General features: G+C 53.1%; 1 pseudogene; it reads left to right on the top strand.

Moving 5' to 3' along the window:
- The first annotated feature begins 6050 nt into the window (after positions 1–6050).
- LOC147030293 (uncharacterized) lies at positions 6051–17559 on the top strand (annotated as a pseudogene).
- Positions 17560–23577: the final 6018 nt, after the last annotated feature.

Below are 23577 nucleotides of genomic sequence, written 5' to 3'. Positions count from 1 at the left end.
GAGGCTGAGCGAGCGCGAGGGAGAGGGAGGGAGAGTGGGCAAGAGGGAGCGAGAGTGGGCATGAGGGAGGGAGAGGGAGAGGAGGCGTGAGGGAGCAAGATGGAGAGCGGGCACGAGGGAGGTAGAGGGAATGTGGACACGAGGAAGGGAGAGGGAGTGTGGGCAGGAGGGAGGGAGACGCTGAGCAAGCATGAGGGAGGGAGAGGCTGAGCAAGCGTGAGGGAGGGAGAGGCTGAGTGAGCACAAGGGAGGGAGAGAGAGCACGAGGGAGGGGGAGCGAGCACGAAGGAGGAAGAGGGAGAGCGATCGCGAGGGAGAGCGATCGCGAGAAGGGAGACCGAGGGTGGTAGAGGGAGAGCGGGTGGGAGAGGGAGAGCGGGTGCGAGGGAGGGAGAGGGAGAGCGGGTGCGAGCGAGGGAGAGGGAGAGCAGGCGCGAGGGATGGAGAGTGAGAGCGGGCGTTAGGGAGGGAGAGGAAGAGCGGGTGTGAGGGAGGGGGAGGGAGAGGGAGAGTGCGAGGGAGGGAGAGTGATGCGAGGGAGGGAGAGGGATAGCGAGCATGAGGGAGTGAGAGCAAGCTGGAGGGAGGGTGAGGGAGGGAGAGGGAAAGCTAGCATGGGGGAGGGAGTGGGAGAGCAAGCATGAGGGAGGGAAAGCGTGCGCGAGAGGGAAGAGCAAGCGTGAGGTAGGGAGAGGGAGATCAAGTGCGCGGGGGGGAGAGGGAGCGCAGGGACGTGACAGGGAGAGGGAGTGCGAGCATGAAAGAGGAAGAGGGAGCACGAGAGAGGGAGAGTGAGCGCGAGATAGGGAGAGTGAGCGCGAGATAGGGAGAGTGAGCACGAGAGAGGGAGAGGGAGAGGAAGCGCAAGAGAGGAATACGGAGCGTGAGAGGGAGAGAGGGAGTGCGAGAGAGGCAGATGGAGAGGGAGCATGAGAGAGAGCGTGAGAGAATGGGAAGGAGATGGTGAGGGAATGCGAGAGAGGAAGAGGGAGCGTGAGAGAAGGAGAGAGGGAGAGGAAGAGAGAGCGTGAGAGAGGGAGAGACGGCATGAGAGAGGGAGCACGAGAGAGGGAGAGACACCGTGAGAGAGGGAGCGTGAGATAGGGAGCGCGAGAGAGGGAGAGGGACTGTGAGAGTGGGAGAGGGAGCATGAGAGGGAGAGTGAGCGCGAGACAGGGGAGAGGGAGGGAGAGGCTGAGTGAGTGCGAGGGAGGGAGAGTGAGTGCGAGGGAGGGAGAGGGATAGCAAGCATGAGGGAGTGAGAGCGAGGGAGGGAGAGCGAGCTAGAGGGAGGTGAGGGAGGAAGAGGGAAAGCGAGCATGGGGGAGGGAGAGGGAGAGCAGGCGTGAGGGAGGGAAAGCGAGCGCGAGAGGGGAGAGCAAGCGTGAGGTAGGGAGAGGGAGATCAAGTGCGAGGGAGGGAGAGTGAGCGCGAGAGAAGGAGCGTGAACACGAGAGAGGGAGAGGAAGAGGGTGAGCGGGCGCGAGGGAGGGAGATTGAGAGCGAGCATGAGGGAGAGGGAGAGCGGGCGCAAGAAAGGGAGAGGGAGAGCGAGCGCGTGGGAGGGAGAGTGAGCGCGAGGGAGGGAGATGGAGAGCAAGCCTGAGGGAGTGAGAGCAAGCATGAGGGAGGGAGAGGGAGAGGGAGAGCGAGCACGAGGGAGGGAGAGGGAGAGTGATCATGAGGGAGGGAAAGGAAGAGTGAGGGCACGTGAGCGAGAGTGAGCATGAGGGAGGGAGAGTGAGCATGAGGTAGGTTGAGTGAGCAAGAGGGAGGGAGAGGCTGAGAGTGCGAGGGAGGGAGAATAAGAGTGAGGAGAAGGAGAGGGAGAGTGTGAGGGAGGGAGAGGGAGAATGATCGCGAGGGAGGGAGAGCGAGCGCGAGGAAGGGAGAGGGAGAGTGAGCATGAGAGAGTGAGAGGTGAGAGGGAGAGTGAGTATGAGGGAGGGAGGGGCTGAGTGAGTGCGAAGGAGTGGGAGAGAGGGAGAGCGAGCATGAGGGATGAAGAGGCTGAGTGAGCGCGAGGGAGGAAGTGGCTGAGCGAGTGTGACGAATGGAGAGGTTGAGCGAGCGTGAGGGAGGGAGAGGGAGAGTGGGCACAAGGGAGGGAGAGCGGGCGTGAGGGAGGGAGAGGGAGAAAGAACGCGAGGGAGGGAGAGGCTGAGCGAGCGTGAGGGAGGGAGAGGTTGAGGAAACGCGAGGGAGGGAGAGGGAGGGAGAGGCTGAGTGAGCACGAGGGAGAGGGAGGGAGAGTGGGCATGAGGGAGGGAGAGGGAGAGCAGGCATGAGGGAGGGAGAGGGAGAGCAGGCATGAGGGAGGGAGAGGGAGAGCAGGCACGAGGCAGGGAGAGGGAGAGCGGCCACGAGGGAGGGAGAGGGAGAGCGGGCACGAGGGAGGGAGAGGGAGTGCGGACGTGAGGGAGGGAGAGGCTGAGCAACCATGAGGGAGGGAGAGGCTGAGAGAGCACGAGGGAGGTAGAGGGAGAGCGAGTACGAAGAAGATGGGGAGAGCGATCATGAGGGAGAGCTATCGCGAGAAGGGAGACCGAGTGTGGGAGAGGGAGAGCGGGTGCGTGGGAGGGAGAGGGAGAGCGGGTGCGAGGTATGGAGAGTGAGAGCGGGCGTTAGGGAGGGAGAGGGAGAGCGGGTGTGAGGGAGGGGAAGGGAGGGAGAGAGAGGGAGGGAGAGGGAGAGCGAGCATGAGGGAGTGAGTGAGAGCGAGGGAGGGAGAGCGAGCATGAGGGAGTGAGTGAGAGCGAGGGAGGGAGAGCGAGCGTGAGGGAGGTTGAGGGAGCGTGAGGGAGGTTGAGGGAGAGCGAGCGCGAGGGAGGGAGAGGGAGAGCGAGCGTGAGGGAGGGAGAGGGAGGGAGAGCGCGAGGGAGGGAGAGCGACCGCGAGGGAGGGAGAGGGAGATGAGGGAGGAAGAGCGATCATGAGGGAAGGAGAGGGAGAGCGGGCACGAGGGCGGGAGAGGCTGAGCAAGCGTGAGGGAGGGAGAGGCTGAGTAAGCACAAGGGAGGGAGAGGGGCGAGCGCGAGGGAGGGAGAGGTAGAGCAAGCACGAAGGAGAGGGAGAGAGCGATCGCGAGGGAGAGCGATCGCGAGAAGCGAGACCGAGGGTGGGAGAGGGAGAGCGGGTGCGAGGGAGGGAGAGGGAGAGCGGGCGCGAGAGATGGAGAGTGAGAGCGGGCGTTCGGGAGGGAGAGGGAGAGCGGGTGTGAGGGAGTGGGAAGGAGCGGGAGAGTGCGAGGGAGGGAGAGGGAGAGCGAGCATGAGGGAGTGAGGGCGAGCGCGAGGGAGGGTGAGGGGGGAGGGATGAAGGGGGAGGGAGGGAGAGGGAGGGAGAGGTAGTGCGAGCATGAGAGGGAGCGCGAGCACGAGAGAGGGAGAGGAAGAGGGAGAGCAGGCGTGAGGGAGGGAGATTGGAGAGTGAGCGTGAGGGAGAGGGAGAGCGGGCACGAGAAAGGGAGAGGGAGAGCGTGCGCGAGGCAGGGAGAATGAGCGCGAGGGAGGGTGATCGAGAGCAAGCCTGATGGAGGGAGAGCAAGCGTGAGGGAGGGAGGGAGAGGGAGAGAGAGCACGAGGGAGGGAGAGGGAGAGTGATCGTGAGGGAGGTAGAGGAAGAGTGAGTGCAAGGAAGGGAGAGTGAGCATGAGGGAGGGAGAGTGAGCGTGAGGGAGGTTGAGTGAGCGCGAGGGAGTGAGAGGCTGAGTGGGTGCGAGGGAGGGAGAAGAAGAGCAAGCGCGAGAGAGCGAGGGAGAAGGAGAGGGAAAGCGTGAGGGAGGGAGAGGAAGAATGATCGCGAGCAAGGGGAGCGAGCGTGAGGAAGGGAGAGGGAGAGTGAGCATGAGGGAGTGAGAGGGAGAGTGAGCATGAGGGAGGGAGAGGCGGAGTGAGTGCGAAGGAGTGGGAGAGAGGAGAGCGAGCATGAGGGATGAAGAGGCTGAGTGAGCGCGAGGGAGGAAGAGGCTGAGCGATTGTGACGGAGGGCGAGCGGGTGTGAGGGAGGGAGAGGGAGAAAGAGCGTGAGGGAGAGAGGCTGAGCGAGCGTGATGGAGGGAGAGCGAGGGAGGGAGAGCGAGCGTGAGGGAGGGAGAGGTTGAGGGAACGCGAGGTAGGGAGAGGGAGGGAGAGGCTGAGCGCGCGCGAGGGAGAGCGAGGGAGGGTGGGAAAGAGGGAGCGAGAGTGGGCATGAGGGAGGGAGAGGGAGAGCAGGCGTGAGGGAGGAAGATGGAGAGCGGGCACGAGGGAGGTAGAGGGAATGTGGACATGAGGAAGGGAGAGGGAGTGTGGGCATGAGGGAGGGAGAGGCTGAGCAAGCGTGAGGGAGGGAGAGGCTGAGCAAGCGTGAGGGAGGGAGAGGCTGAGTGAGCACAAGGGAGGGAGAGAGAGCACGAGGGAGGGGGAGCGAGCACGAAGGAGGAAGAGGGAGAGCGATCACGAGGGAGAGCGATCGCGAGAAGGGAGATGGAGGGTGGTAGAGGGAGAGCGGGTGGGAGAGGGAGAGCGGGTGCGAGGGAGGGAGAGGGAGAGCGGGTGCGAGCGAGGGAGAGGGAGAGCAGGCGCGAGGGATGGAGAGTGAGAGCGGGCGTTAGGGAGGGAGAGGAAGAGCGGGTGTGAGGGAGGGGGAGGGAGAGGGAGAGTGCGAGGGAGGGAGAGTGATGCGAGGGAGGGAGAGGGATAGCGAGCATGAGGGAGTGAGAGCGAGCTGGAGGGAGGGTGAGGGAGGGAGAGGGAAAGCTAGCATGGGGGAGGGAGAGGGAGAGCAAGCATGACGGAGGGAAAGCGAGCGCGAGAGGGAAGAGCAAGCGTGAGGTAGGGAGAGGGAGATCAAGTGCGCGGGCGGGAGAGGGAGCGCATGCACGAGAGAGGGAGAGGGAGTGCAAGCATGAAAGAGGAAGAGGGAGCACGAGAGAGGGAGAGTGAGCGCGAGATAGGGAGAGTGAGCACGAGAGAGGGAGAGGGAGAGGAAGCGCAAGAGAGGAATACGGAGCGTGAGAGGGAGAGAGGGAGTGCGAGAGAGGCAGATGGAGAGGGAGCATGAGAGAGAGCGTGAGAGAATGGGAAGGAGATGGTGAGGGAATGCGAGAGAGGAAGAGGGAGCGTGAGAGAAGGAGAGAGGGAGAGGAAGAGAGAGCGTGAGAGAGGGAGAGACGGATGAGAGAGGGAGCACGAGAGAGGGAGAGACACCGTGAGAGAGGGAGCGTGAGATAGGGAGCGCGAGAGAGGGAGAGGGACTGTGAGAGTGGGAGAGGGAGCATGAGAGGGAGAGTGAGCGCGAGACAGGGGAGAGGGAGGGAGAGGCTGAGTGAGTGCGAGGGAGGGAGAGTGAGTGCGAGGGAGGGAGAGGGATAGCGAGCATGAGGGAGTGAGAGCGAGGGAGGGAGAGCGAGCTAGAGGGAGGTGAGGGAGGAAGAGGGAAAGGGAGCATGGGGGAGGGAGAGGGAGAGCAAGCATGAGGGAGGGAAAGCGAGCGCGAGAGGGGAGAGCAAGCGTGAGGTAGGGAGAGGGAGATCAAGTGCGAGGGAGGGAGAGTGAGCGCGAGAGAGGGAGAGTGAGCATGAGAGAGGGAGAGGGAGAGGAAGCGCAAGAGAGGGAGACAGAGCGTGAGAGGGAGAGAGGGAGTGCGAGAGAGGGAGATGGAGAGGGAGCACGAGAGAGAGAGTGAGAGAGTGGGAAGGAGATGGTGAGGGAATGCGAGAGAGGAAGAGGGAGCGTGAGAGAAGGAGAGAGGGAGAGGAAGAGAGAGCGTGAGAGAGGGAGAGACGGCATGAGAGAGGGAGCATGAGAGAGGGAGAGACACCGTGAGAGATGGAGCGTGAGAAAGGGAGCGCGAGAGAGGGAGAAGGACTGTGAGAGTGGGAGAGGGAACACGAGAGGGAGAGTGAGCGCGAGAGAGGGGAGAGGGATGGTGAGGCTGAGTGAGCGGGAGGGAGGAAGAGGCTGAGCGAGCGCGAGGGAGGGAGAGGCTGAGCGAGTGTGATGGAGGGGGAGCGTGAGGGAGGAAGAGGCTGAGCGAGCACGAGGGAGAGGGAGGGAGAGCAGGCATGAGGGAAGAAGAGGGAGAGCGGTCGTGAGAGGGAGAGCGGTCGTGAGAGGGAGAGCGGTCGTGAGAGGGAGAGGGAGAGCGGTCATGAGAGGGAGAGGGAGAGCGGTCATGAGAGGGAGAGGGAGAGCGGTCGTGAGAGGGAGAGGGAGAGCGGTCGCGAGGGAGGGAGAGTGAGAGCGGGCACGAGGGAGGGAGAGGGGGCGGGAGAGAGGGAGAGGAGAAGTGCGAGAGGGGGAGAGGGAGGGTGAGAGAATGAGAGTGGGAGAGTGAGAGGGAGCGCGAGAGGCAGCACAAGCATGAGAGAGGGAGCTTGAGTGAGATGGAGGGGGAGAGCGAGAGAGAGGGAGGAGAGCTCGAGAGAGCGAGGGGAGCTTGCGAGAGGGAGAGAGGGAGAGGGAGAGAGGGAGAGGGAGTGAGAGAGGGAGAGAGGGGCAGCACAAGCATGAGTGAGGGAGATGTAGGGGAGGTTGAGAGAGAGAGAGAGAGAGAGAGAGAGAGAGAGAGAGAGAGAGAGAGAGAGAGAGAGAGACAGAGACAGAGACAGAGACAGAGACAGAGACAGAGACAGAGACAGAGACAGAGACAGAGACAGAGACAGAGACAGAGACAGAGACAGAGACAGAGACAGAGACAGAGAGAGAGACAGAGACAGAGAGAGAGGCAGAGAGAGCCAGAGAGAGAGGTAGAGAGAGAGGAAGAAAGAGAGAGAGAGACAGAGACAGAGAGAGAGAGAGGCAGAGAGAGAGAGACAGAGAGAGAGGCAGAGGCAGAGAGAGAGGCAGAGGCAGAGAGAGAGGCAGAGCATGGGAGAGGGAGAGGGAGAGCGGGCACGATGGAGGGAGAGGCTGAGCGGGCGCGAGGGAGCGAGAGGCTGAGCGGGCGCGAGGGAGGCAGAGGCTGAGCGAGCGCGAGGGAGGGAGAGGTTGAGCGAACGCTAGGGAGGGAGAGGCTGAGCGAACGCGAGGGAGGGAGAGGCTGAGCGAGCTTGAGGGTGGGAGATGCTGAGAGAGGGAGAGGGAGAGTGAGCGCGAGGGCGGGAGAGGAACAGCGAGCACAAGAGAGGGAGAGGGAGAGCGAGCGCGACGGAGAGAGAGCGAGCACGAGGGAGGGAGAGGGAGGGAGAGTGAGCGTGAGGGAGGGAGAGGCTGAGAGCGCAGGAGGGAGGGAGAGGCTGAGCGAGCATGAGGGAAGGAGAGGGAGAGTGAGCGTGAGGGAGAGGAGGCTGAGTGAGCGTGAGGGAGGGAAAGGAACAGCGAGTGCGAGGGAGGGATAGGGAGAGCGATCGTGAGGGAGTTAGAGGAAAGCGAGCGTGAGGGAGGGATACCAAGCACGAGGGAGGGTGAGCGAGAGGGAGAGTGAGCGAGAGCGAGAGGGAGAGTGAGCATGAGGGAGGGAGAGGCTGCATGAGCATGAAGGAGGGAGAGGGGGAGCGAGCGCGAGTGATGGAGAGGCTGAGTGAGCACGAGCGAACCAGAGGCTGAGGGCGCACGAGGGAGGGAGAGCGAGAGCGGGCGCTAGGGAGGGAGAGGGAGAGCGGGCACGAGGGAGGGAGAGGGAGAGGGAGAAAGAGCGTGAGGGATGGAGAGGCTGAGTGAGCGTGGAGGGAGAGCGAGCACGAGGGAGGGAGAGCGAGTGCAAGGGAGGGAGAGTCCGAACGAGCGCGAGGGAGGGAGAGGGAGAGCGAGCAAGAGGGAGGGAGGGAGAGTTGAGGGAGGAAGAGCGATCACGAGGGCAGGAGAGGGAGAGTGAGGGAGGGAGAGGGATAGCGAGCATGAGGGAGTGAGAGCGAGGGAGGGAGAGCGAGCTAGAGGGAGGTGAGGGAGGAAGAGGGAAAGCGAGCATGGGGGAGCGAGAGGGAGAGCAAGCATGAGGGAGCGAACGCCAGCGCGAGAGGGTAGAGCAAGCGTGAGGTAGGGAGAGGGAGATCAAGTGCGAGGGAGGGAGAGGGAGCGCATGCACGAGAGAGGGGGAGGGAGTGCAAGCATGAAAGAGGAAGAGGGAGCACGAGAGAGGGAGAGTGAGCGCGAGAGAGGGAGAGTGAGCACGAGAGAGGGAGAGAGGGAGTGCGAGAGAGGGAGATGGAGTGGGAGCACGAGAGAGAGCGTGAGAGAGTGGGAAGGAGATGGTGAGGGAATGCGAGAGAGGAAGAGGGAGCGTGAGAGAAGGAGAGAGAGGAGAGGAAGAGAGAGCGTGAGAGAGGGAGAGACGGCATGAGAGAGGTAGCATGAGAGAGGGAGAGACACCGTGAGAGATGGAGCGTGAGAAAGGGAGCGCGAGAGAGGAAGAGGGACTGTGAGAGTGGGAGAGGGAGCACGAGAGGGAGAGTGAGCGCGAGAGAGGGGAGAGGGATGGTGAGGCTGAGTGAGCGGGAGGGAGGAAGAGGCTGAGCGAGCGCGAGGGAGGGAGAGGCTGAGCGAGTGTGATGGAGGGAGAGCGTGAGGGAGGAAGAGGCTGAGCGAGCGCGAGGGAGAGGGAGGGAGAGCGGGCATGAGGGAAGAAGAGGGAGAGCGGTCGTGAGAGGGAGAGCGGTCGTGAGAGGGAGAGGGAGAGCGGTCGTGAGAGGGAGAGGGAGAGCGGTCATGAGAGGGAGATTGAGAGCGGTCGCGAGGGAGGGAGAGTGAGAGCGGGCACGAGGGAGGGAGAGGGACCGCGAGAGAGGGAGAGGGGAGGCGCGAGAGAGGGAGAGGGAGCGTGAGAGAATGAGAGAGGGAGTGTGAGAGGGAGCGCGAGAGGCAACACAAGCATGAGAGAGGGAGCTTGAGTGTGATGGAGGGGGAGTGCGAGAGAGAGGGAGGAGAGCTCGAGAGAGGGAGGGGAGCTTGCGAGAGGGAGAGAGGGAGCGAGGGAGAGGGAGCGAGGGAGGGGGAGCGAGGGAGAGGGAGAGAGGGGCAGCACAAGCATGAGTGAGGGAGATGTAGGGGAGGTTGAGGGAGATGGAGGGGGAGTGCGAGAGAGAGGGAGGAGAGCTCGAGAGAGGGAGCGGAGCTTGCGAGAGGGAGAGAGAGAGGGAGCGCTAGAGAGGGAGAGGAATCGCGAGAGAGAGAGGGATCGTGAGAGAGGGAGAGGGAGCACGAGAGAGGTAGAGGGAGCGTGACAGAGGGAGAGGGAGGGGCAGCACAAGCATGAGAGCCTGAGAGAGAGAGAGAGCGGGAGCGCGAGAGACATTGAGGGAGCTCAAGAGAGAGAGAGACAGAGAGAGAGAGAGAGAGAGAGAGTGAGAGGCACAAAAAAAATGAGAAAAGGCACACACCCCACAAAGAGAAAAAGCAGACCCCCCAAAATGAGATAAAGCAGACCCCCCCAAAAAAGAAAAAGCAGACCCCCAAAAAAGAGAAAAGGCAGACCCCCCCAAAAAAATGGAAAAATTAGACCCTCAAAAAGAAAAAGCAGACCTCCCCAAAAAGAGGAAAAGCAGACCCCCAAAAAAGAGAAAAAGCTGACCTGCCAAAAAAGAAGAATCGCACCTCAAGAAACAGAAGCAGACCCCAAGAAAAGAGAAGAAGCAGACCCCACCCCCCCAAAGAAGAAAAAGCAGACCTCCCAAAAAGAGAAAAATCAGACCTCCCAAAAAAGAAAAAGCATACCCCAAGAAAAGAGGAGAAGCAGACCCCAAGAAAAGAGAAGTAGCAGACCCCAATAAAACAGAAGAAGCAGACCCCAAGAAAAGAGAAAAAGCAGAACCGCAAAAAAGAAAAGGCAGACCTCTCAAAAAAGAGAAAAAGCAGACCCCCCAAAAAGAGAAAAAGCAAACCCCAAGAAAAGAGAAAAAGCAGACACCAAGAAAAGAGAAAAAGCAGACCCCAAGAAAAGAGGAGAAGCAGACCCCAAGAAAAGAGAAGTAGCAGACCCCAATAAAACAGAAGAATCAGACCCCAAGAAAAGAGAAAAAGCAGAACCGCAAAAAAGAAAAGGCAGACCTCTCAAAAAAGAGAAAAAGCAGACCCCCCAAAAAGAGAAAAAGCAAACCCCAAGAAAAGAGAAAAAGCAGACCCCTAGAAAAGAGAAAAAGAAGACCCCAAGAAAAGAGAAAAAGCAGACCCCAAGAAAAGAGAAAAAGCAGACCCCAAGAAAAGAGAAAAAGCAGACCCCAAGAAAAGAGAAAAAGCAGACTCCAAGAAAAGACAAAAAGGAGAGGCCAAAATAGAGTAAAAGGAGAGGCCAAAATAGAGTGAAAGAAGACCCAAAAGAGAGTAAATTGATTGCACAAAATAGAGAAAAAGGAGAGCCCAAAATGGAGAAAAAGGAGAGCCCAAAATAGAGAAAAAGGAGAGCCCAAAATAGAGAAAAAGGAGAGCCCAAAATAGAGAAAAAAGAGAGCCCAAAATACAGAAAAAGGAGAGCCCAAAATAGAGAAAAAGGAGAGCCCAAAATAGAGAAAAAGGAGAGTCCAAAATAGAGAAAAAGGAGAGCCCAAAATAGAGAAAAAGGAGAGCCCAAAATAGAGAAAAAGGAAAGCCCAAAATAGAGAAAATGGAGAGCCCAAAATAGAGAAAAAGGAGGTCCCAAAATAGAGAAAAAGGGGAGCCCAAAATAGAGAAAAAGGAGAGCCCAAAATAGAGAAAAAGGAGAACCCAAAATAGAGAAAAAGGAGAGCCCAAAATAGAGAAAAAGGAGAGCCCAAAATAGAGAAAAAGGAGCACCCAACATTGAGAAAAAGGAGCACCCAAAACAACAAAAAAGAGAGCCCAAAACAGCAAAAAAGAGAGCCCAAAGTGGAGAAAAAGGAGAGCCCAAAATAGAGAAAAAGTAGAGCCCAAAATGGAGAAAAAGGAGAGCCTGAAAAACAGAAAGAGGAGACACCCTTCAAAAGAGAGGAGACCCTGCCCCAAAAGAGAGGAGACCCTGCCCCAAAAGAGAGGAGACCCTGCCCCAAAAGAGAGGAGACCCTGCCCCAAAAGAGAGGAGACCCTGCCCCAAAAGAGAGGAGACCCTGCCCCAAAAGAGAGGAGACCCTGCCCCAAAAGAGAGGAGACCCTGCCCCAAAAGAGAGGAGACCCTGCCCCAAAAGAGAGGAGACCCTGCCCCAAAAGAGAGGAGACCCTGCCCCAAAAGAGAGGAGACCCTGCCCCAAAAGAGAGGAGACCCTGCCCCAAAATAGAGGAGACCCTGCCCCAAAATAGAGGAGACCCTGCCCCAAAATAGAGGAGACCCTGCCCCAAAATAGAGGAGACCCTGCCCCAAAATAGAGGAGACCCTGCCCCAAAAAAGAGGAGACCCTGCCCCAAAATAGAGGAGACCCCGCCCCAAAAATAGAGGAGACCCTGCCCCAAAAATAGAGAAGACCCTCCCCCAAAAATAGAGGAGACCCTGCCCCAAAATAGAGGAGACCCTGCCCCAAAATAGAGGAGACCCTGCCCCAAAATAGAGGAGACCCTGCCCCAAAATAGAGGAGACCCTGCCCCAAAATAGAGGAGACCCTGCCCCAAAATAGAGGAGACCCTGCCCCAAAATAGAGGAGACCCTGCCCCAAAATAGAGGAGACCCTGCCCCAAAATAGAGGAGACCCTGCCCCAAAATAGAGGAGACCCTGCCCCAAAATAGAGGAGACCCTGCCCCAAAATAGAGGAGACCCTGCCCCAAAATAGAGGAGACACTGCCCAAAAAGCGAGGAGACACTGCCCCAAAAGAGAGGAGACCATCCCACAAAAAAGAGAAAAGGGAGACCCCTCCAAAAAAGTGAAAAGGGAGACCCTCCCTCAAAGAAAAATCAGACCCCCCAAAAAGAGAAAAATCAGAACCCCAAAAAGATAAAAATCACACCCCCAAAAAGATAAAAATCAGAACCCAAAAAAATAAAAAGCAGACCCCCAAAAGGAGAAAAAGCAGACCCCCCAAAAAGATAAAAAGCAGACCTCCCAAAAAGAGGGAGAAAGCAGACCCCAAGAAGAGAGAAAAAGCAGACCGCAAGAAGAGAGAAAAAGCAGACCCCAAGAAGAGAGAAACAGCACACCCCAAGAAGAGAGAAACAGCACACCCCAAGAAGAAAGAAACAGCACACCCCAAGAACAGAGAAACAGCAGACCCCAAGAAGAGAGAAACAGCAGACCCCAAGAAGAGAGAAACAGCAGACCCCAAGAAGAGAGAAACAGCAGACCCCAAGAAGAGAGAAACAGCAGACCCCAAGAAGAGAGAAACAGCAGACCCCAAGAAGAGAGAAAAAGCAGACCCCAAGAAGAGAGAAAAAGCAGACCCCAAGAAGAGAGAAAAAGCAGACCCCAAGAAGAGAGAAAAAGCAGACCCCAAGAAGAGAGAAAAAGCAGACCCCAAGAAGAGAGAAAAAGCAGACCCCAAGAAGAGAGAAAAAGCAGACCCCAAGGAAAGAGTAAAAGTAGACCGCACGAAGAGAGAAAAAGCAGACCCCAAGAAAAGAGAAAAAGCAGATCCCAAGAAAAGATAAAAAGCAGACCCCAAGAAAAGAGAAAAAGCAGACCCCAAGAAAAGAGAAAAAGCAGACCCCAAGAAAAGAGAAAAAGAAGTCTCCAAGAAAAGAGAAAAAGCAGACCCCAAGAAGTCTGAAAAAGTAGACCGCAAGAAGAGAGAAAAAGCAGACCCCAAGAAAGGAGAAAAAGCAGATCCCAAGAAAAGAGAAAAAGCAGATCCCAAGAAAAGAGAAAAAGAAGACCCCAAGAAAAGAGAAAAAGCAGACCCCAAGAAGAGATAAAAAGCAGATCCGAAGAAAAGAGAAAAAGAAGACCCCAAGAAAAGAGAAAAAGCAGACCCCAATAAGAGAGGAAAAAGCAGACCCCAATAAGACAGGAAAAAGCAGACCCCAAGAAGACTGAAAAAGCAGACCCCAAGAAGAGAGGAAAAGCAGACCCCAAGAAAAGAGAAAAAGAAGACCCCAAGAAAAGAGAAAAAGGCAGACTCTAAGAAAAGAGAAAAAGAAGTCTCCAAGAAAAGACCCCAAAATAGATTAAAAGGAGACCCTCAAAAAGAGAGGAGATCCTCCCCCAAAAGAAAAAAGACCTCCCCAAAAAGAGAGGAGACCCCCCAAAAGAGAAGCCCCCCAAAAAGAGAGGAGAACCCACCAAAAAGAGAGGAGACCCCCCCAAAAAGAGAGGAGACCCCCCAAAAAGAGAGGAGACCCACCCCAAAAAGAGAGGAGACCCACCCCAAAAAGAGAGGAGACCCACCCCAAAAAGAGAGGAGACCCACCCCAAAAAGAGAGGAGACCCACCCCAAAAGAGAGGAGACCCCTCCCCCCAAAAAGAGAGAAGACCCCATCCCCCCAAAAGTGAGAGGAGACCTTCTCCTCCCAAAAAGAGAGGAGACCTCCTCCCAAAAAGAGACACCCCCTCCCCAAAAGAGAAAAGGGAGACCCCCCAAGAAGGAAAAATCAGACCCCCCAAAAAGAGAAAATTCAGACCCCAAAGAAGAAAAAAAATCAGACCCCCAAAAGCAGCCTGGTGTTGGCTCAGTGGTTCGGGTGGCGGCTTGGGATCCCAGCGTCCTGAGTTCAAGGCCCTTCGGCCGCTGAATTAATACAGCAGGGGGTTGACTCAGCCTGTCATCCATCCGATGTCGGCAAAATTAGTACCAGTTCCAGTGTGTGTACTGGTAGAGGGGCACTAACAAATCGCGGTTCAAGAAATGATAGCTACTCTGGCAGCAAAGCTGCCATACGACCACCCAGACCCCCCAAAAAGAAAAAGCAGACCCCCTAAAAAATAAAAAGCAGACCTCCCCCCCAAAAAATAGAGAAAAAGGAGTGCCCAAAATAGAGAAACGGGAGCGCCCAATATAGAGAAAAAGGACAGTCCAAAATAGAGAAAAAGGACAGCCCAAAATCGAGAAAAAGGACACCCTGAAAAAGAGAAAAAGGAGAGCCTGAAAAAGATAAAAAGGAGACCCTAAAAAAGAGAGGAGACTCCCCGCAAAAGGGAGGAGACCTCCCTAAAAAAAAGAGAATATCCCCCCCAAAAAGAGAGGACACCCCCCCAAAAAAGAGAGGAGACCCCCACCAAAAGAGAGGAGATTCCTCCCCCCCAAAAAGAGAAGACCCCCTCCCTCCTTAAAAAGAGAGGAGACCCCCTACCCCCCCAAAAGAGAGGAGACCCCCTCCCTCCAAACCGAGAGAAGACCCCCTCGTCCTTCCAAAAAAGAGGAGACTCGCTCCACCAGAGACTAACCGCGACCTCAAAAAAGATAAATTAGACCCCCGAAAAATAGAAAATGCAGACCCCAAAGAAGAAAAAATTCAGACCCCCCAAAAGAGAAAAAGCAGATCCCCTAAAAAGAGAAAAAGCAGACCCCAAAAACAGAAAAAGCACACCTCCCACCCCCTATAAGAGAAAAATCAGACCCCCAAAAAGAGATAAAGGAGAGCCCCCCAAAAGAGAAATAACAGCACCCTCGAACAGGAGAAAAAGTAGACCCCTCCCCAAAAAACGAGAGAAAAGGGAGAGGCCAAAAGAGGAAAAAGGAAGAGCCCAAAATAGAGTAAAAGGAGAGCTCAAAATAGAGTAAAAGGGGAGCCCAAATAGAGAAAAAGGGAGAGCCCAAAATAGAGTAAAAGGAGAGCCTGAAAAAGAGAAAAAGGAGACCTTAAAAAAGAGAGGAGACTCCCCGCAAAAGGGAGGAGACCTCCCTAAAAAAGAGAACCCCCCCCCCAAAAAGAGAGGAGACCCCCCAAAAAAGAGAGGAGACCCCCCCAAAAGAGAGACCAAAAAGAAAGAGACCCCCAAAAAAGAGAGGAGACCTCCCAAAAAGAGAGGAGACCCCCCCAAAAGAGAGGAGACCCTGTCCCCCCCAAAAAGAGAGAAGACCCCTCCTCCCAAAATGAGAGAAGACCCCTCCTCCTTCCAAAAAGAGAGGAGACTCCCTCCCCAGTGACTTCCCCCAAAATAATAAGACCCCCAAAAGAGAAAATGCAGGCCCCAAAGAAGAAAAAATCAGACCACCCAAAAAGAGAAAAAGAAGATCCCCCTAAAAAAAGAGAAAAAGCAGACCACCAAAAACAGAAAAAGCAGACCTCCCCCCAAAAGAGAAAAATCAGACCCCCAAAAAGAGAAAAAGGAGACCCCCCAAAAGAGAAATAGCAGCACCCTCCAATAGGAGAAAAAGTAGACCCCTCCCCAAAAAAGAGAGAAAAGGGAGAGGCCAAAACAGGAAAAAGGGACAGCCCAAAATAGAGAAAAAGGAGAGCCCATAATAGAGAAAAAGGAGCACCCAAAATAGAGAAAAAGGAGCACCCAAAATAGAGAAAAAGGAGAGCCCAAAATAGAGAAAAATGAGAGCCCAAAATAGAGAAAAAGGAGAGCCCAAAATAGAGAAACAGGAGAGCCCAAAATAGAGAAAAAGGAGCACCCAAAATAAAGAAAAAGGAGAGGCCAAAATAGAGAAAAAGGAGAGGCCAAAATAGAGAAAAAGGAGAGGCTAAAATAGAGAAAAAGGAGAGGTGAAAATGGAGAAGAAGCAGACCCCAAGAAGAAAGAAAAAGCAGACACCAAGAAGAGAGAAAAAGAAGACTCCAAGTAAAGCGAAAAAGCAGACCCCAAGCAAACAGGAAAAGCTGACTCCAAGAAAATAGAAAAAGCCGATCTCATGAAAAACAAAAAGGAGAACCCAAAATAGCTTAAAAGGAGTCCCTGAAAAAGAGAGATCCCCCCAAAAGAGAGGAGACACCCCAAAAGAGAGGCGACCCCCCAAAAAGAGAGTAGACACGCCCTCAAAATACAGAAAAGCATGACCCCTCCCCAAAAAGAAAAGGGACACCCCCAAAAGAGAAAAATCAGACCCCAAAAAAGAGACAATGCAGACCCACAAAAAAAATAGAAAAAGCAGACCACCCAACAAAGAGAAATGCAGCCTCCAAAAAAGAGAGAAAGCAGACCCCAAGAAGAGAGAGAAAGCAGACCCAAGAAGAGAGAAACGCCAGACCCCAAGAAGGGAGAAAAAGCAGATCCCAAGAAAAGAGAAAAAGGAGATGCCAAGAAAAGAGAAAAAGCAGAAACCAAGAAAAGAGAAAAAGAAGACCCCAAAAAAGAGAAAAAGCAGATCTCAAGAAAACAGGAAAAGTATACCCCAGGAATAGAGAAAAAGGAGGCCCTGAAAAAGAGAGGACTCCCCCCCTAAAAAAGAGAGGAGACCCCCCAAAAGAGAGGAGATCCACCCCAAAAAAGAGAGCAGAACCTCAACAAAAAGAGAGAAGACCACCCTAAAAAAGAGAGGAACCCCTCCCCCCCCCAAAAGAGAGGAGACCCCCTAAAAAAAGAGAGGAGATCCTCCTCAAAAGTGAGGAAACCCCCCCCAAAAGAGAGGAGACCCCCCAAAAAGAGAGACCCACCAAAAAGAGAAGAGACTCCCGCAAAAGAGAGGACACCCCCCAAAAAAGAGAGGAGACCCCCCAAAAGAGAGACCAAAAAGAAAGAGACCCCCAAAAAAGAGAGGAGACCTCCCAAAAAGAGAGGAGACCCCCTCAAAAGAGAGGAGACCCTGTCTCCCCCAAAAGAGAGAAGACCCCTCCTCCCAAAATGAGAGAAGACCCCTCCTCCTTCCAAAAAGAGAGGAGACTCCCTCCCCAGTGACTCCCCTCCAAAATAATAAGACCCCCCAAAAAGAGAAAATGCAGGCCCCAAAGAAGAAAAAAATCAGACCACCCAAAAAGAGAAAAAGAAGATCCCCCTAAAAAAAGAGAAAAAGCAGACCACCAAAAACAGAAAAAGCAGACCTCCCCCCCCAAAAGAGAAAAATCAGACCCCCAAAAAGAGAAAAAGGAGACCCCCCAAAAGAGAAATAGCAGCACCCTCCAATAGGAGAAAAAGTAGACCCCTCCCCAAAAAAAGAGAGAAAAGGGAGAGGCCAAAACAGGAAAAAGGGAGAGCCCAAAATAGAGAAAAAGGAGAGCCCATAATAGAGAAAAAGGAGCACCCAAAATAGAGAAAAAGGAGCACCCAAAATAGAGAAAAAGGAGAGCCCAAAATAGAGAAAAATGAGAGCCCAAAATAGAGAAAAAGGAGAGCCCAAAATAGAGAAACAGGAGAGCCCAAAATAGAGAAAAAGGAGCACCCAAAATAAAGAAAAAGGAGAGGCCAAAATAGAGAAAAAGGAGAGGCCAAAATAGAGAAAAAGGAGAGGCTAAAATAGAGAAAAAGGAGAGGTGAAAATGGAGAAGAAGCAGACCCCAAGAAGAAAGAAAAAGCAGACACCAAGAAGAGAGAAAAAGAAGACTCCAAGTAAAGCGAAAAAGCAGACCCCAAGCAAACAGGAAAAGCTGACTCCAAGAAAATAGAAAAAGCCGATCTCATGAAAAACAAAAAAGGAGAACCCAAAATAGCTTAAAAGGAGTCCCTGAAAAAGAGAGATCCCCCCCAAAAGAGAGGAGACACCCCCAAAAGAGAGGCGACCCCCCCAAAAAAGAGAGTAGACACGCCCTCAAAATACAGAAAAGCATGACCCCTCCGCCAAAAAGAAAAGGGACACCCCCCCAAAAGAGAAAAATCAGACCCCCAAAAAAGAGACAATGCAGACCCACAAAAAAAATAGAAAAAGCAGACCACCCAACAAAGAGAAATGCAGCCTCCAAAAAAGAGAGAAAGCAGACCCCAAGAAGAGAGAGAAAGCAGACCCAAGAAGAGAGAAACGCCAGACCCCAAGAAGGGAGAAAAAGCAGATCCCAAGAAAAGAGAAAAAGGAGATGCCAAGAAAAGAGAAAAAGCAGAAACCAAGAAAAGAGAAAAAGAAGACCCCAAAAAAGAGAAAAAGCAGATCTCAAGAAAACAGGAAAAGTATACCCCAGGAATAGAGAAAAAGGAGGCCCTGAAAAAGAGAGGACTCCCCCCCTAAAAAAGAGAGGAGCCCCCCCAAAAGAGAGGAGATCCACCCCAAAAAAGAGAGCAGAACCTCAACAAAAAGAGAGGAGACCACCCTAAAAAAGAGAGGAAACCCTCCCCCCCCAAAAGAGAGGACACCCCTAAAAAAGAGAGGAGATCCTCCTCAAAAGTGAGGAAACCCCCCCAAAAGAGAGGAGACCCCCCAAAAGAGAGACCCACCAAAAAGAGAAGAGACTCCCGCAAAAGAGAGGACACCCCCCCCCAAAAAAGAGAAGAGACCCACCCAAAAAGAGAGGAGACCCACCCAAAAAGAGGTGTCCCACCCAAAAGAGAGGAAACCCCCCAAAAAGAGAGGAGACCCACCAAAAAGAGAAGAGACTCCCGCAAAAGAGAGGACACCCCCCCAAAAAAGAGAAGAGACCCACCCAAAAAGAGAGGAGACCCACCCAAAAAGAGGTGTCCCACCCAAAAGAGAGGAAACCCACCAAAAGGGAGGGGATCCGCCCAAAAAAAGAGAGGGGACCCACCCAAAAGGTGAAAAGGGAGACCCCTCCCAAAAAGACAAAAATCAGACCCCCAAGAAAGTAAAAAATCAGACCCCCCCCAAGAAATTTAAAAATCAGACCCCCAATAAAGAAAAATCAGACCCCCCAAAAGAGAAAAATCAGACCCCCCAAAAAAGAGAGAAAGCAGACCCCAAGAAAAGAAAAAGCAGACCCCAAGGAAAGAAAAAAAAGCCGACCCCAAGAAGAGAGAAAAAGCCGACCCCAAGAAGAGAGAAAAAGTAGGCCCCAAGAAGAGAGAAAAAGTAGGCCCCAATAAGAGAGAAAAAGCAGACCCCAAGAAGCGAGAAAAATAAGACTCCATGAAAAATGAAAAAGGAGAGCCCAATATAGATTAAAAGGAGACCCTGAAGAAGAGAAAAAGAAGTGGCTGAAAAAGAGAGGAGACCCCCCCAAAGAGAGGAGACCCCTCCAAAAGAGAGGATACGCTCCCCCCAAAAGAGCGGAGACCGCCTCCCCCCCAAAAGAGTGGACACCCCCTCACCCCTTAAAAGAGAGGAGACCCCTCCACACTTAAAAAGAGAGAAGACCCCTCTCCCCCCAAAAAGAGTGGAGACCCCTCCTCCCTTAAAAGAGAGAAGACCCGCTCCCCCCCAAAAGAGTGGAGACCCCCAAAAAAGAGAAAAAGCAGACCCCCCGAAAAAGAGAAAAAGCAGACCCACCTGAAAAACCAAAAGAGCAGACTCACCAAAAAAGAAAAAGCAGACCTCCACCCACAAAAAGAGAAAAATGAGACCCCCCAAAAAGAGAAAAATTCAGACCCCCTCCCCAAAAAGAAAGAAAGCAGACCCACCCAAAAAACAGAAAAAGCAGACCCACCCCAAAAAACAGAAAAAGCAGACCCACCCAAAAAACAGAAAAAGCAGACCCACCCAAAAAGCAAAAAGCAGACCCATCAAAAAAGAAAAAGCAGAACTCCCAACAGGAGAAAAAGCAGACCCCCCCCCAAAAAAACAGAAAAGGGAGACCCCAAAATAGAGAAAAGGGAGTTCTCTCATACATTAATATTAACAACAACAAAAAAATATATATATATATACCCAACAACAACAACACGCTCACATTCTCCTGATTCTTCTTCCTCTTAACTTCCTCCTCGTCTTCTTCCTCGATTTTTTTTTTTTTACACTTCCATGACCTAATCTGTTGAACTCTCTCATACATTATTTTTAACAACAAAAACGATCTTATAATGCTTCATCTTCCTCTCTCACACATGTGGTACTCTTTACTGTTTCACAATGCACTACTCTTCTGCTATTTTAACAGACTGCTCTCATTTCGACCTCTCCTTCATTCCTTGCCTAAAAAATGCAACTATTACAGCGCTTCTTCTCTCCATTCTCTGAATTCGCCTTCATTGCATCCATCAAGAATTGTGTTAAATCGCATCTCTGACCTAAAACTTTTAAAAACCACAGTTTGCCATGGATGCTCGCTTTCCATCAACCATTCTTTTTTTACAACTTCAGTGCCAACTCACCCCCCTCACCCCTCACTCTCACTCTCACTCTCAAAGCAACCATCCCACTCTTCTCCCTCCAAGCCTCCCTCTCACCTCTCTCAAAAATTCCCCCCTCACCTTTCTCCCACCTTTCATCCCCCTCACTCTTCCTTCTCAAAGTTGCCTCCTCTCTCATCCACCAACCTGCCTCCCTCCACTGCCCTCTCACCTCCATCTCTTCACTCCACCTCCTCAAATCCTCAACTTCCTTCTTCCTTGTCTCTTGTCCCCCCTCTCCCCCAGCACCGCAGAGCGGTTTCTCCTCCTCATTTGGCCCCCTCCCCTCGTTATTCTGCAATACCCCACACTCCTTCAGCAACCCTCCTTACCTGCCCCCCTCGTCCCTTGTCCTACCCTCCCCCTCCCCCTCCACCTCCTGCACCCAAAGCCTCCTCCCCTTCTTCTTCATTAAAAGTGTGGACCTCAAATATCCGGGGCCTTCGCTCAAACCTTTCAGATCTTTCCATACAGGCTGCCACTGACAAACCAGACATTATCTGCCGAACAGAAACTTTCCTCTCCCAAGACGTGTCTGACTCCCAAGTATCTCTCCCTGGCTACTCCCTCTTACGGTATGACAGACCTGAGCCTCGTCCTGGTGGAGGTGTTGCTCTCTTCATCAAAGACTCTATTCCTCACTCTCCATGCACTGCTCTCACTCCCCCACACCCCCAGGAATACCTCTGGCTTCGGCTTCCCCTCCACTCCCACCTCATGTTTATATGTGTACTGTACCGTCCACCGAACAGTGATGACTCCATCTACACCTCACTATCCGAAAACATGGACCATCTTCTATCTTCTCATCCAAACTCTCTCTTCCTCTTATGTGGTGACTTCAATTGTCATCACGCCAGTTGGCTAGGTGTGGGTACCTCTCTCACCTGCCATGGCACCTCAGCAAAAGCTTTCTGCGACTCATTGGGACTGACTCAATTGGTCAACTTCCCGACCCGGATCTCAACCAATGGTACTTCATCTCTTCTGGATCTGGTTTTGACAAATTTCCCTGACAATATCTGCTGCTCTTCCTCCGCTCCAATTGGTTCTTCTGACCACGTCCTTGTCAAAGTGGACATCTCTCTGGCTGTTATCAGAGAACCACCTCACCGCCGTCGAGTCTGGCATTTCACTCAAGCCGACTGGCAGGGTCTTCGAGCAGCCATCAAACTTACAGACTGGTCTCCTATCACTACTTTCTCAAACATCAACTCATCCTGGGAATTCTTTCAAAGAAACTTGCTCTCCCTCATGCACAGATTTATCCCCTCTCGTGTTCAGTTGTCTTACCCTTCCTCCCGCCCTTGGTTTACTGAAGCTTGTGGCGAGGCAGTTGTCCTGAAACAACTTGCCTTTGCCTCATGGAAAGCAAACCCAACTGAGGGCAATCTCAGTTCTTTCCACAAAGCTAGGAACAAGTGTGTATCTACCCTCAGGAGAGCCAGAAAACAACATCTTTCTCATCTCAAGTCTGAACTCTCAAACCTCTCTCCCTCCTCAAAATCCTGGTGGCGTTTAATCAAATCTGTTTCTGGTGTATGTTCCCCCTCCATCCCCTCCCTTACCTCAAATGGCCGCACTGCTGATTCCACACGTGATAAAGCTGAATGTCTAAACTCGGTGTTTGCAGCTAAATCTTGTGTCCTAAACCCATCACTATCTCTACCCACTTTACCCAGTCGCACCCAACTGTCCCTGGACTCTGTATCCTTTTCTCCTGACAAGGTGGAGAGCTTGCTTTCAAACCTCGAGTCAGATTCTGCAACCGGTCCAGACGGCATCAGCCCACGTGTCCTCAAAGCCTGCTCTTCTGCTCTTGCTCACCCTCTCTCTGTTCTATTCACCCTCTCATTTGCCCAAGGTCATCTACCATCTGCTTGGAAATCTGCTAACATCACTGCCCTGCATAAAAAAGGTGCAAAAACAGATCCCTATAACTACAGACCAATCAGCCTTCTCCCAATCATCAGCAAGGTGATGGAATCCATCATCGCTTCAGATATGAAATCCTTCCTCTTCTCCAATGGCTTGATTTCCAATCATCAATTTGGTTTCAGACCAGGTCACTCTACCCTGGATATGCTGCTTCTGCTCTCCCATCAATGGATGGAGGTCCTCAATGCCAGACAGGAAATCCGAGCCGTATCCCTGGACATATCACGTGCTTTTGACACAGTCTGGCACCCTGCCCTACTCACCAAACTCTCTTCCCATGGTATTCAAGGCCATCTCCACTCATGGCTCGCAGACTTCCTCTCCTGTCGCAGTCAACGTGTGGCCCTAAATGGAGTTCTTTCATCCCCTCTTCCTGTGCAGGCTGGAGTTCCTCAAGGTAGCGTTCTGGGCCCTGTTCTTTTTCTGGTTTTCATCAATGATCTCTCGGAATCTCTGGAAAATCCTCTATTTCTCTTTGCCGACGACTCCACCCTCTGCCGTACCATCTGTCATCCCTCAGACCGGCAAGCAGCAGCTTCTTCGCTCACTGCAGATCTGGATAAAATCACAAACTGGTCCAACACGTGGAACATGTCTTTCAATCCAGACAAATCTCACACTCTCACTATGTCTCTTCGAAAGGACCGTTTACAAAACCCCCCATCCACTTTCTCAACAATCCTCTGGAAGAAGTCTTTTCTTTCAAGCTTCTAGGTCTCACTATCTGCCATGACCTTTCCTGGGAAAGTCACATTTCCAACCTCGCCTCAAAAGCCAGTCGCCGACTGGGAATCCTCCGTCGTGCTAAGTCCTTCCTCGGCCCTCTTGAGCTCCTGACCACTTACAAAGCTTTTGTCCGTAGCCTGATGGAGTACTGCTCTCCCCTCTGGGCTGGTGCTCCTGCCTCCCACCTTTCTCGGCTTAACGCTGTCGAAACCAGGGCATTTAAGATCATCGGCATCTCCCGCAATGAAGCTGAGTCTTTGGGCCTCTCACTCAATCACCGCAGGTTGGTCGGTGGTCTTTCTGTCTTCTACCGACTCCTCTCCAGCCTTGCCCCCCTGCTCTCTCTGCGATTTGTCCCCACCACATTTCCACAGGGCGCTCAAGGTCCGCCAACAACCCCCTTCTGGTAAAACTACCAAAATCACGAATCACTGCTCATCTTCACTCTTTCATTCCTCTTTTTTCCCGCCTTTGGAATAAACTTCCTCACTCTATTCTTTCCCATTCTTCCCTCCAGGCTTTCAAAACAGCTGTTCACCACCACCTCTTGTCTTCCCCCATCCAAATCCTCGATCTTTTCTACCCGCGATAATCCACCCAAGCCCACTTCCTTCATTTCTCCTGCTTTCCTTCCTGAAAGTCCCTGAAATGTCCATCTTCTCTTCGCCATGTTCCCCATCCCATCCCCATCCCTCTCCCTTCCACAGTTCACCTAATGTGTCTGTTCCCCACTGTTTTGTCCCTTCCACTCCCGCCCCTCTTGTCTCATGCCTCCTTGATGTGAGTTGTGTGTTTGCTCTCATACGAGCCTCGACCAAGGTATACAAAAAAAAAAAAAAGGGAGACCCCAAAATAGAGAAAATGGAGAGCCCAAAATAGAGAAAAAGGAGAGCCCAAAATAGAGAAAAAGCAGAGCACAAAATAGAGAAAAGGGAGCACCCAAAATAGAGGTATCGCAGCACCCAAAATAGAGAAAAAGGAGAGCCCAAAATAGAGAAAAAGGAGCACCCAAAATAGAGGTATAGCAGCA

This window comes from Eptatretus burgeri, chromosome 3 (genome assembly GCF_056783735.1).
Source record: "Eptatretus burgeri isolate ZD-2024b chromosome 3, Ebu_testis_v1, whole genome shotgun sequence".
Lineage (NCBI taxonomy): Eukaryota > Metazoa > Chordata > Myxini > Myxiniformes > Myxinidae > Eptatretus > Eptatretus burgeri.
Note: the sequence above shows the minus strand (reverse complement) of the source record. Positions and strands in the feature narration are given on the sequence as shown.